This window comes from Pleurodeles waltl, chromosome 11, assembly GCF_031143425.1.
Source record: "Pleurodeles waltl isolate 20211129_DDA chromosome 11, aPleWal1.hap1.20221129, whole genome shotgun sequence".
NCBI classification, from domain to species: Eukaryota; Metazoa; Chordata; class Amphibia; order Caudata; family Salamandridae; genus Pleurodeles; species Pleurodeles waltl.
Genome location: NC_090450.1, coordinates 610,886,665 through 610,898,000, shown reverse-complemented (window position 1 = coordinate 610,898,000; position 11,336 = coordinate 610,886,665).

Sequence of the window (11,336 nt, the reverse complement as noted above, 5' to 3'; positions counted from 1 at the left end):
TCTTTCAACACACTTTTGGCATTTTACTGGGACATACCCCATTTTTATGATTTTTTGTGCTTTCAGCCTCCTTCCAGTCAGTGACAGAAATGGGCATGAAACCAACGCTGGATCCCAGAAACCGCAACATTTCTGAAAAGTAGACACAATTCTGAATTCAGCAAGGGGCAATTTGTGTAGATCCTACAAGGATTTCCTACAGAAAACAACAACTGAAAAAGAAAAATATTGAAATTGAGGTGAAAAAAACATACATTTTTCTTTACGTTTTACTCTATAACTCTGCAATGTCAGATTTTCGAAAGCAATATACCGTTACGTCTGCTAGACTCTTCTGGTTGCGGAGATATATAGGGCTTGTAGATTCATCAAGAACTCTAGGTACCCAGAGCCAATAAATGACCTGCACCCTGCAGTGGGTTTTCATTCTACAGTATACCGGGTAGTCAGCAATTCATTTGCTGAAATATAAAGAGTAAAAAATAGCTATCAAGAAAACCTTTGTATTTCCAAAATGGGCACAAGATAAGGTGTTGAGAAGCAGTGGTTATTTGCACATCTGTGAATTCCGGGGTGCCCATACTAACATGTGAATTACAGGGTATTTCTCAAATAGATGTCTTTTTTACACACTGTCTTACATTTGGAAGGGAAAAATGTAGAGAAAGACAAGGGGCAATAACACTTGTTTTGCTATTCTATGTTCCCCCAAGTCTCCCGATAAAAATGATACCTCACTTGTGTGGGTAGACCTAGCGCCCGTGACAGGATATGCCCGAAAACACAACGTGGACACATCACAGAAAACAGAGGTGTTTTTTGCAAAGTGCCTACCTGTAGATTTTGGCTTCTAGCTCAGCCGGCACCTAGTGCATTTCTGAAAACTAGAGACCTAGGGGAATCCAAGATGGGGTGACTTGTGGGGCTTGGACCAGGTTCTGTTACCCAGAATCCTTTGCAAACTTCAAAATTTGGCTAAAAAAACACATGTTCCTCACATTTCTGTGGCAGAAAGTTCTGGAATCTGAGAGGAGCCAAAAATGTCCTTCCACCCAGCGTTCCCCCAAGTCTCCCGATAAAAATGATATCTCACTTGTGTGGGTAGGCCTAGCGCCCGCAACAGGAAACCCCCCAAAGAGCAACGTGGACACATCCAATTTTTTGAAAGAAAACAGAGGTGTTTTTTGCGAAGTGCCTACCTGTAGATTTTGGCCTCTAGCTCTGCCGGCACCTAGGGAAACCTACCAAACCTGTGCATTTCTGAAAACTAGAGACCTAGGAGAATCCAAGATGGGGTGACTTGTGGGGCTCGGACCAGGTTCTGTTGCCCAGAATCCTTTGCAAACCTCAAACTTTACGCTAAAAAAACACATGTTCCTCACATTTCTGTGGCAGAAAGTTCTGGAATCTGAGAGGAGCCACAAATTTCCTTCCACCCAGCGTTCCCCCAAGTCTCCCGATAAAAATGATACCTCACTTGTGTGGGTAGGACTAGCGCCCGCAACAGGAAACGCCCCAAAGCGCAACGTGGACACATCCCTTTTTTTTTAAAGAAAACAGAGCTGTTTTTTGCAAAGTGCCTACCTGTAGATTTTGGCCTGTAACTCAGCCGCAACCTAGGGAAACCTACCAAACCTGTGCATTTCTGAAAACTAGCGACCTAGGAGAATCCAGGATGGGGTGACTTGTGGGGCTCAGACCAGGTTCTGTTACCCAGAATCCTTTGCAAACCTCAAAATATGGCTAAAAAAACACATGTTCCTCACATTTCTGTGGCAGAAAGTTCTGGAATCTAAGAGGAGCCACAAATTTCCTTCCACCCAGCGTTCCCCCAAGTCTCCCGATAATAATGGTACCTCACTTGTGTGGGTAGGCCTAGCGACCGCGACAGGATATGCCCCAAAACACAACGTGGACACATCACAGAAAACAGAGCTGTTTTTTGCAAAGTGCCTACCTGTAGATTTTGGCCTCTAACTCAGCCGCCACCTAGGGAAACCTTCCAAACCTGTGCATTTTTGAAAACTAGATACCTAGGGGAATCCAGGATGGGGTGACTTGTGGGGCTCTGACCAGGTTCTGTTACCCAGAATCCTTTGCAAACCTCAAAATTTGGGTAAAAAAAACATATTTTTCTCACATTTCGGTGACAGAAAGTTCTGGAATCTAAGAGGAGCCACAAATTTCCTTCCACCCTGCTTTCCCCCAAGTCTCCCGATAAAAATGGTACCTCACTTGTGTGGGTAGGCCTAGCGCCAGTGACAGGAAATGCCCCAAAACGCAACGTGGACACATCCCTTTTTTTTAAAGAAAACAGAGCTGTTTTTTGCAAAGTGCCTACCTGTAGATTTTGGCCTGTAACTCAGCCGCAACCTAGGGAAACCTACCAAACCTGTGCATTTCTGAAAACTAGAGACCTAGGGGAATCCAGGATGGGGTGACTTGTGGGGCTCTGACCAGGTTCTGTTACCCAGGATCCTTTGCAAACCTCAAAATTTGGCTAAAAAAAGAACATATTTTCCTCACATTTCGGGGACAGAAAGTTCTGGAATCTTAGAGGAGCCCCAAATTTCCTTCCACCCAGCGTTCCCCCAAGTCTCCCGATAAAAATGATACCCCACTTGTGTGGGTAGGGCTAGCGCCCGCGACATGAAATGCCCCAAAACACAACGTGGACACATCCCTTTTTTTGAAAGAAAACAGAGCTGTTTTTTGCAAAGTGCCTACCTGTAGATTTTGGCCTGTAACTCAGCCGCAACCTAGGGAAACCTACCAAACCTGTGCATTTCTGAAAACTAGAGACCTAGGTGAATCCAAGATGGGGTGACTTGTGGGGCTCGGACCAGGTTCTGTTACCCAGAATCCTTTGCAAACCTCAAAAAAAACACATGTTCCTCAAATTTCTGTGGCAGAAAGTTCTGGAATCTGAGAGAAGCCACAAATTTCCTTCCACCCAGCGTTCCCCCAAGTCTCCCAATAAAAATGATACCTCACTTGTGTGGGTAGGCCTAGCGCCCGCAACAGGAAACGCCCCAAAGCGCAACGTGGACACATCCAATTTTTTGAAAGAAAACAGATGTGTTTTTTGCGAAGTGCCTACCTGTAGATTTTGGCTTCTAGCTCAGCCGGCACCTAGGGAAACCTATCAAACCTGTGCATTTATGAAAACTAGAGACCTAGGGGAATCCAGGATGGGGTGATTTGTGGGGCTCGGACCAGGTTCTGTTACCCAGAATCCTTTGCAAACCTCAAAATTTGAGTAAAAAAACACATGTTCCTCACATTTCTGTGGCAGAAAGTTCTGGAATCTGAGAGGAGCCATAAATGTCCTTCCACCCAGCGTTCCCCCAAGTCTCCCGATAAAAATGATACCTCACTTGTGTGGGTAGGCCTAGCGCCCGCAACAGGAAACACTCCAAAGTGCAACGTGGACACATCCAATTTTTTGAAGGAAAACAGAGCTGTTTTTTCAAAGTGCCTACCTGTAGATTTTGGCCTCTAACTCAGCCGCCACCTAGGCAAACCTACCATACCTGTGCATTTCTGAAAACTAGAGACCTAGGGGAATCCAGGATGGGGTGACTTGTGGGGCTCTGACCAGGTTGGGTTACCCAGAATCCTTTGCAAACCTCAAAATTTGGCTAAAAAAAGAACATATTTTCCTCACATTTCGGTGACAGAAAGTTCTGGAATCTATAAGGAGCCCCAAATTTCCTTCCACCCAGCGTTCCCCCAAGTCTCCCGATAAAAATGGTACCTCACTTGTGTGGGTAGGCCTAGTGCCCGCGACAGGATATGTCCCAAAACACAACGTGGACACATCACAGAAAACAGAGCTGTTTTTTGCAAAGTGCCTACTTGTAGATTTTGGCCTCTAGCTCAGCCGGCACCTAGGGAAACCTACCAAACCTGTGCATTTTTGAAAACTAGAGACCTAGGGGAATATAAGATGGGGTGACTTGCGGGGATCTGACCAGGTTCTGTTACCCAGAATCCTTTGCAAACCTCAAAATTTGGCTAAAAAAACACATTTTCCTCACATTTCGGTGACAGAAAGTTCTGGAATCTAAGAGGAGCCACAAATTTCCTTCCACCCAGCGTTCCTCCAAGTCTCCCGATAATAATGGTACCTCACTTGTGTGGGTAGGCCTAGCGCCCGCGACAGGATATGCCCCAAAACACAACATGGACACATCACAGAAAACAGAGCTGTTTTTTGCAAAGTGCCTACCTGTAGATTTTGGCCTCTAACTCAGCCGCCACCTAGGGAAACCTTCCAAACCTGTGCATTTTTGAAAACTAGATACCTAGGGGAATCCAGGATGGGGTGACTTGTGGGGCTCTGACCAGGTTCTGTTACCCAGGATCCTTTGCAAACCTCAAAATTTGGCTAAAAAAAGAACATATTTTCCTCACATTTCGGGGACAGAAAGTTCTGGAATCTTAGAGGAGCCACAAATTTCCTTCCACCCTGCGTTCCCCCAAGTCTCCCGATAAAAATGGCACCTCACTTGTGTGGGTAGGCCTAGCGCCCGCGACAGGAAATGCCCCAAAACGCAACGTGGACACATCCCTTTTTTTTAAAGAAAACAGAGCTGTTTTTTGCAAAGTGCCTACCTGTAGATTTTGGCCTGTAACTCAGCCGCAACCTAGGGAAACCTACCAAACCTGTGCATTTCTGAAAACTAGAGACCTAGGGGAATCCAGGATGGGGTGACTTGTGGGGCTCTGACCAGGTTCTGTTACCCAGGATCCTTTGCAAACCTCAAAATTTGGCTAAAAAAAGAACATATTTTCCTCACATTTCGGTGACAGAAAGTTCTGGAATCTTAGAGGAGCCCCAAATTTCCTTCCACCCAGCGTTCCCACAAGTCTCCCGATAAAAATGATACCTCACTTGTGTGGGTAGGGCTAGCGCCCGCGACAGGAAATGCCCCAAAACACAACGTGGACACATCCCTTTTTTTGAAAGAAAACAGAGCTGTTTTTTGCAAAGTGCCTACCTGTAGATTTTGGCCTGTAACTCAGCCGCAACCTAGGGAAACCTACCAAACCTGTGCATTTCTGAAAACTAGAGACCTAGGTGAATCCAAGATGGGGTGACTTGTGGGGCTCGGACCAGGTTCTGTTACCCAGAATCCTTTGCAAACCTAAAAAAAAAACACATGTTCCTCAAATTTCTGTGGCAGAAAGTTCTGGAATCTGAGAGGAGCCACAAATTTCCTTCCACCCAGCGTTCCCCCAAGTCTCCCAATAAAAATGATACCTCACTTGTGTGGGTAGGCCTAGCGCCCGCAACAGGAAACGCCCCAAAGCGCAACGTGGACACATCCAATTTTTTTACAGAAAACAGAGGTGTTTTTTGCGAAGTGCCTACCTGTAGATTTTGGCTTCTAGCTCAGCCGGCACCTAGGGAAACCTACCAAACCTGTGCATTTCTGAAAACTATAGACCTAGGGGAATCCAAGATGGGGTGACTTGTGGGGCTCGGACCAGGTTCTGTTACCCAGAATCCTTTGCAAACCTCAAAATTTGGCTAAAAAAACACATGTTCCCCACATTTCTGTGGCAGGAAGGTCTGGAATCTGAGGGGAGCCACATATTGCCTTCCACCCAGCGTTCCCCCAAGTCTCCCAATAAAATTGATACCTCACTTGTGTGGGTAGGTCTAGCGCCCGCGACAGGAAATGCCCCAAAACGCAACGTGGACACATCCCTTTTTTTGAAAGAAAACAGAGCTGTTTTTTGCAAAGTGCCTACCTGTAGATTTTGGCCTGTAACTCAGCCGCAACCTAGGGAAACCTACCAAACCTGTGCATTTCTGAAAACTAGAGACCTAGGTGAATCCAAGATGGGGTGACTTGTGGGGCTCGGACCAGGTTCTGTTACCCAGAATCCTTTGCAAACCTCAAAATTTGGCTTAAAAAACACATGTTCCTCACATTTCTGTGGCAGAAAGTTCTGGAATCTGAGAGGAGCCAAAAATGTCCTTCCACCCAGCGTTCCCCCAAGTCTCCTGATAAAAATGATACCTCACTTGTGTGGGTAGGCCTAGCGCCCGCAACAGGAAACGCCCCAAAGCGCAACGTGGACACATCCAATTTTTTTAGAGAAAACAGAGGTGTTTTTTGCGAAGTGCCTACCTGTAGATTTTGGCCTCTAGCTCAGCCGGCACCTAGGGAAACCTACTAAACCTGTGCATTTCTGAAAACTAGAGACCTAGGAGAATCCAAGATGGGGTGACTTGTGGTGCTCGGACCAGGTTCTGTTACCCAGAATCCTTTGCAAACCTCAAAATTTGGCTAAAAAAACACATGTTCCTCAAATTTCTGTGGCAGAAAGTTCTGGAATCTGAGAGGAGCCACAAATTTCCTTCCACCCAGCATTCCCCCAAGTCTCCCAATAAAAATGATACCTCACTTGTGTGGGTAGGCCTAGCGCCCGCAACAGGAAACGCCCCAAAGCGCAACGTGGACACATCCAATTTTTTGAAAGAAAACAGAGGTGTTTTTTGCAAAGTGCCTACCTGTAGATTTTGGCTTCTAGCTCAGCCGGCACCTAGGGAAACCTACCACACCTGTGCATTTCTGAAAACTAGAGACCTAGGGGAATCCAAGATGGGGTGACTTGTGGGGCTCGGACCAGGTTCTGTTACCCAGAATCCTTTGCAAACCTCAAAATTTGTCTAAAAAAACACATGTTCCTCACATTTCTGTGGCAGAAAGGTCTGGAATCTGAGGGGAGCCACAAATTGCCTTCCACCCAGCGTTCCCCCAAGTCTCCCGATAAAATTGATACCTCACTTGTGTGGGTAGGCCTAGCGCCCGCAATAGGAAACGCCCCAAAACGCAACTTGGACACATCCCTTTTTTTTAAAGAAAACAGAGCTGTTTTTTGCAAAGTGCCTACCTGTGGATTTTGGCCTGTAACTCAGCCGCAACCTAGGGAAACCTACCAAACCTGTGCATTTCTGAAGCTAGAGATCTAGGGGAATCCAGGATGGGGTGACTTGTGGGGCTCTGACCAGGTTCTGTTACCCAGGATCTTTTGCAAACCTCAAAATTTGGCAAAAAAAGAACATATTTTCCTCACATTTCGGTGACAGAAAGTTCTGGAATCTAAGAGGAGCCACAAATTTCCTTCCACCCAGCGTTCCCCCAAGTCTCCCGATAAAAATGATACCTCACTTGTGTGGGTAGGCCTAGCGCCCGCTACAGGAAACGCCCCAAAGCGTAACGTGGACACATCCAATTTTTTGAAAGAAAACAGAGGTGTTTTTTGCGAAGTGCCTACCTGTAGATTTTGGCCTCTAGCTCAGCCGGCACCTAGGGAAACCTACCAAACCTGTGCATTTCTGAAAACTAGAGACCTAGGGGAATCCAAGATGGGGTGACTTGTGGGGCTCGGACCAGGTTCTGTTACCCAGAATCCTTTGCAAACCTCAAAATTTGGGTAAAAAAACACATGTTCCTCACATTTCTGTGGCACAAAGTTCGGGAATCTGAGAGGAGCCAAAAATGTCCTTCCACCCAGCGTTCCCCCAAGTCTCCCGATAAAAATGATACCTCACTTGTGTGGGTAGGCCTAGCGCCCGCAACAGGAAACGCCCCAAAGTGCAACGTGGACACATCCAATTTTTTTAAAGAAAACAGAGGTGTTTTTTGCGAAGTGCCTACCTGTAGATTTTGGCCTCTAGCTCAGCCGGCACCTAGGGAAACCTACCAATCCTGTGCATTTCTGAAAACTAGAGACCTAGGAGAATCCAAGATGGGGTGACTTGTGGGGCTCGGACCAGGTTCTGTTACCCAGAATCCTTTGCAAACCTCAAAATTTGGCTAAATAAACACATGTTCCTCACATTTCTGTGGCAGAAAGTTCTGGAATATGAGAGGAGCCAAAAATGTCCTTCCACCCAGCGTTCCCCCAAGTCTCCCGATAAAAATGATACCTCACTTGTGTGGGTAGGCCTAGCGCCCGCAACAGAAAACGCCCCAAAGCGCAACATGGACACATCCCTTTTTTTGAAAGAAAACAGAGCTGTTTTTTGCAAAGTGCCTACCTGTAGATTTTGGCCTGTAACTCAGCCGCAACCTAGGGAAACCTACCAAACCTGTGTATTTCTGAAAACTAGAGACCTAGGGGAATCCAAGATGGGGTGACTTGTGGGGCTCGGACCAGGTTCTGTTACCCAGAATCCTTTGCAAACATCAAAATTTGGCTAAAAAAACACATGTTCCTCAAATTTCTGTGGCAGAAAGTTCTGGAATCTGAGAGGAGCCACGAATTTCCTTCCACCCAGCGTTCCCCCAAGTCTCCCGATAAAAATGATACCTCACTTGTGTGGGTAGGCCTAGCGCCCGCAACAGGAAACGCCCCAAAGCGCAACGTGGACACATCCAATTTTTTTAAAGAAAACAGAGGTGTTTTTTGCAAAGTGCCTACCTGTAGATTTTGGCCTCTAGGTCAGCCGGCACCTAGGGAAACCTACCAAACCTGTGCATTTCTGAAAACTAGAGACCTAGGGGAATCCAAGATGGGGTGACTTGTGGGGCTCGGACCAGGTTCTGTTACCCAGAATCCTTTGTAAACCTCAAAATTTGGCTAAAAAAACACATGTTCCTCACATTTCTGTGGCAGAAAGTTCTGGAATCTGAGAGGAGCCACAAATGTCCTTCCACCCAGCGTTCCCCCAAGTCTCCCGATAAAAATGATACCTCACTTGTGTGGGTAGGCCTAGCGCCCACAACAGGAAACGCCCCAAAGCGCAATGTGGACACATCCAATTTTTTGAAAGAAAACAGAGGTGTTTTTTGCGAAGTGCCTACCTGTAGATTTTGGCCTCTAGCTCAGCCGGCACCTAGGGAAACCTACCAAACCTGTGCATTTATGAAAACTAGAGACCTAGGGGAATCCAAGATGGGGAGACTTGTGGGGCTCGGACCAGGTTCTGTTACCCAGAATCCTTTGCAAACCTCAAAATTTGGCTAAAAAAACACATGTTTCTCACATTTCTGTGGCAGAAAGTTCTGGAATCTGAGAGGAGCCAAAAATTTCCATCCACCCAGCGTTCCCCCAAGTCTCCCGATAAGAAGAATACCTCACTTGTGTGGGTAGGCCTAGCGCCCGCAACAGGAAATGCCCCAAAGCGCAACGTGGACACATCCAATTTTTTGAAGAAAAACAGAGCTGTTTTTTGCAAAGTGCCTACCTGTAGATTTTGACCTCTAACTCAGCCGCCACCTAGGCAAACCTACCATACCTGTGCCTTTCTGAAAACTAGAGACCTAGGGGAATCCAGGATGGGGTGACTTGTGGGGCTCTGACCAGGTTAGGTTACCCAAAATCCTTTGCAAACCTCAAAATTTGGCTAAAAAAAGAACATATTTTCCTCACATTTCGGTGACAGAAAGTTCTGGAATCTAGGAGGAGCCCCAAATTTCCTTCCACCCAGCGTTCCCCCAAGTCTCCCGATAAAAATGGTACCTCACTTGTGTGGGTAGGCCTAGCGCCCGCGACAGGATATGTCCCAAAACACAACGTGGACACATCACAGAAAACAGAGCAGTTTTTTGCAAAGTGCCTACTTGTAGATTTTGGCCTCTAGCTCAGCCGGCACATAGGGAAACCTACCAAACCTGTGCATTTTTGAAAACTAGAGACCTAGGGGAATATAAGATTGGGTGACTTGCGGGGATCTGACCAGGTTCTGTTACCCAGAATCCTTTGCAAACCTCAAAATTTGGCTAAAAAAAACATGTTCCTCACATTTCGGTGGCAAAAAGTTCTGGAATCTGAGAGGAGCCAAAAATTTCCTTCCACCCAGCGTTCCCCCAAGTCTCCCGATAAAAATGATACCTCACTTGTGTGGGTAGGCCTAGCGCCCGCTACAGGAAATGCCCCAAAGCGCAACGTGGACACATCCAATTTTTTGAAAGAAAACAGAGGTGTTTTTTGCGAAGTGCCTACCTGTAGATTTTGGCCTCTAGCTCAGCCGGCACCTAGGGAAACCTACCAAACCTGTGCATTTATGAAAACTAGAGACCTAGGGGAATCCAAGATGGGGTGACTTGTGGGGCTCGGACCAGGTTCTGTTACCCAGAATCCTTTGCAAACCTCAAAATTTGGCTAAAAAAACACATGTTCCTCACATTTCTGTGGCAAAAGTTCTGGAATCTGAGAGGAGCCAAAAATTTCCTTCCACCAGCGTTCCCCCAAGTCTCCCGATAAAAATGATACCTCACTTGTGTGGGTAGGCCTGGCGCCCGCAACAGGAATTGCCCCAAAGCGCAACGTGGACACATCCAATTTTTTGAAGGAAAACAGAGCTGTTTTTTGCAAAGTGCCTACCTGTAGATTTTGGCCTCTAACTGAGCCGCCACCTAGGCAAACCTACCATACCTATGCCTTTCTGAAAACTAGAGACCTAGGGGAATCCAGGATGGGGTGACTTGTGGGGCTCTGACCAGGTTGGGTTACCCAGAATCCTTTGCAAACCTCCAAATTTGGCTAAAAAAAGAACATATTTTCCTCACATTTCGGTGACAGAAAGTTCTGGAATCTAAGAGGAGCCCCAAATTTCCTTCCACCCAGCATTCCCCCAAGTCTCCCGATAAAAATGGTACCTCACTTGTGTGGGTAGGCCTAGCGCCCGCGACAGGATATGTCCCAAAACTCAACGTGGACACATCACAGAAAACAGAGCTGTTTTTTGCAAAGTGCCTACTTGTAGATTTTGGCCTCTAGCTCAGCCGGCACCTAGGGAAACCTACCAAACCTGTGCATTTTTGAAAACTAGAGACCTAGGGGAATATAAGATGGGGTGACTTGCGGGGATCTGACCAGGTTCTGTTACCCAGAATCCTTTGCAAACCTCAAAATTTGGCTAAAAAAACACATGTTCCTCACATTTCGGTGACAGAAAGTTCTGGAATCTAAGAGGAGCCACAAATTTCCTTCCACCCAGCGTTCCCCCAAGTCTCCCGATAATAATGGTACCTCACTTGTGTGGGTAGGCCTAGCGCCCGCGACAGGATATGCCCCAAAACACAACGTGGACACATCACAGAAAACAGAGCTGTTTTTTGCAAAGTGCCTACTTGTAGATTTTGGCCTCTAGCTCACCCGGCACCTAGGGAAACCTACCAAACCTGTGCATTTTTGAAAACTAGAGACCTAGGGGAATCCAAGATGGGGTGACTTGTGGGGATCTGACCAGGTTCTGTTACCCAGAGTCCTTTGCAAACCTCAAAATTTGGCTAAAAAAACACATGTTCCTCACATTTGTGTGGCAGAAAGGTCTGGAATCTGAGGGGAGCCACAAATTTCCTTCCACCCAG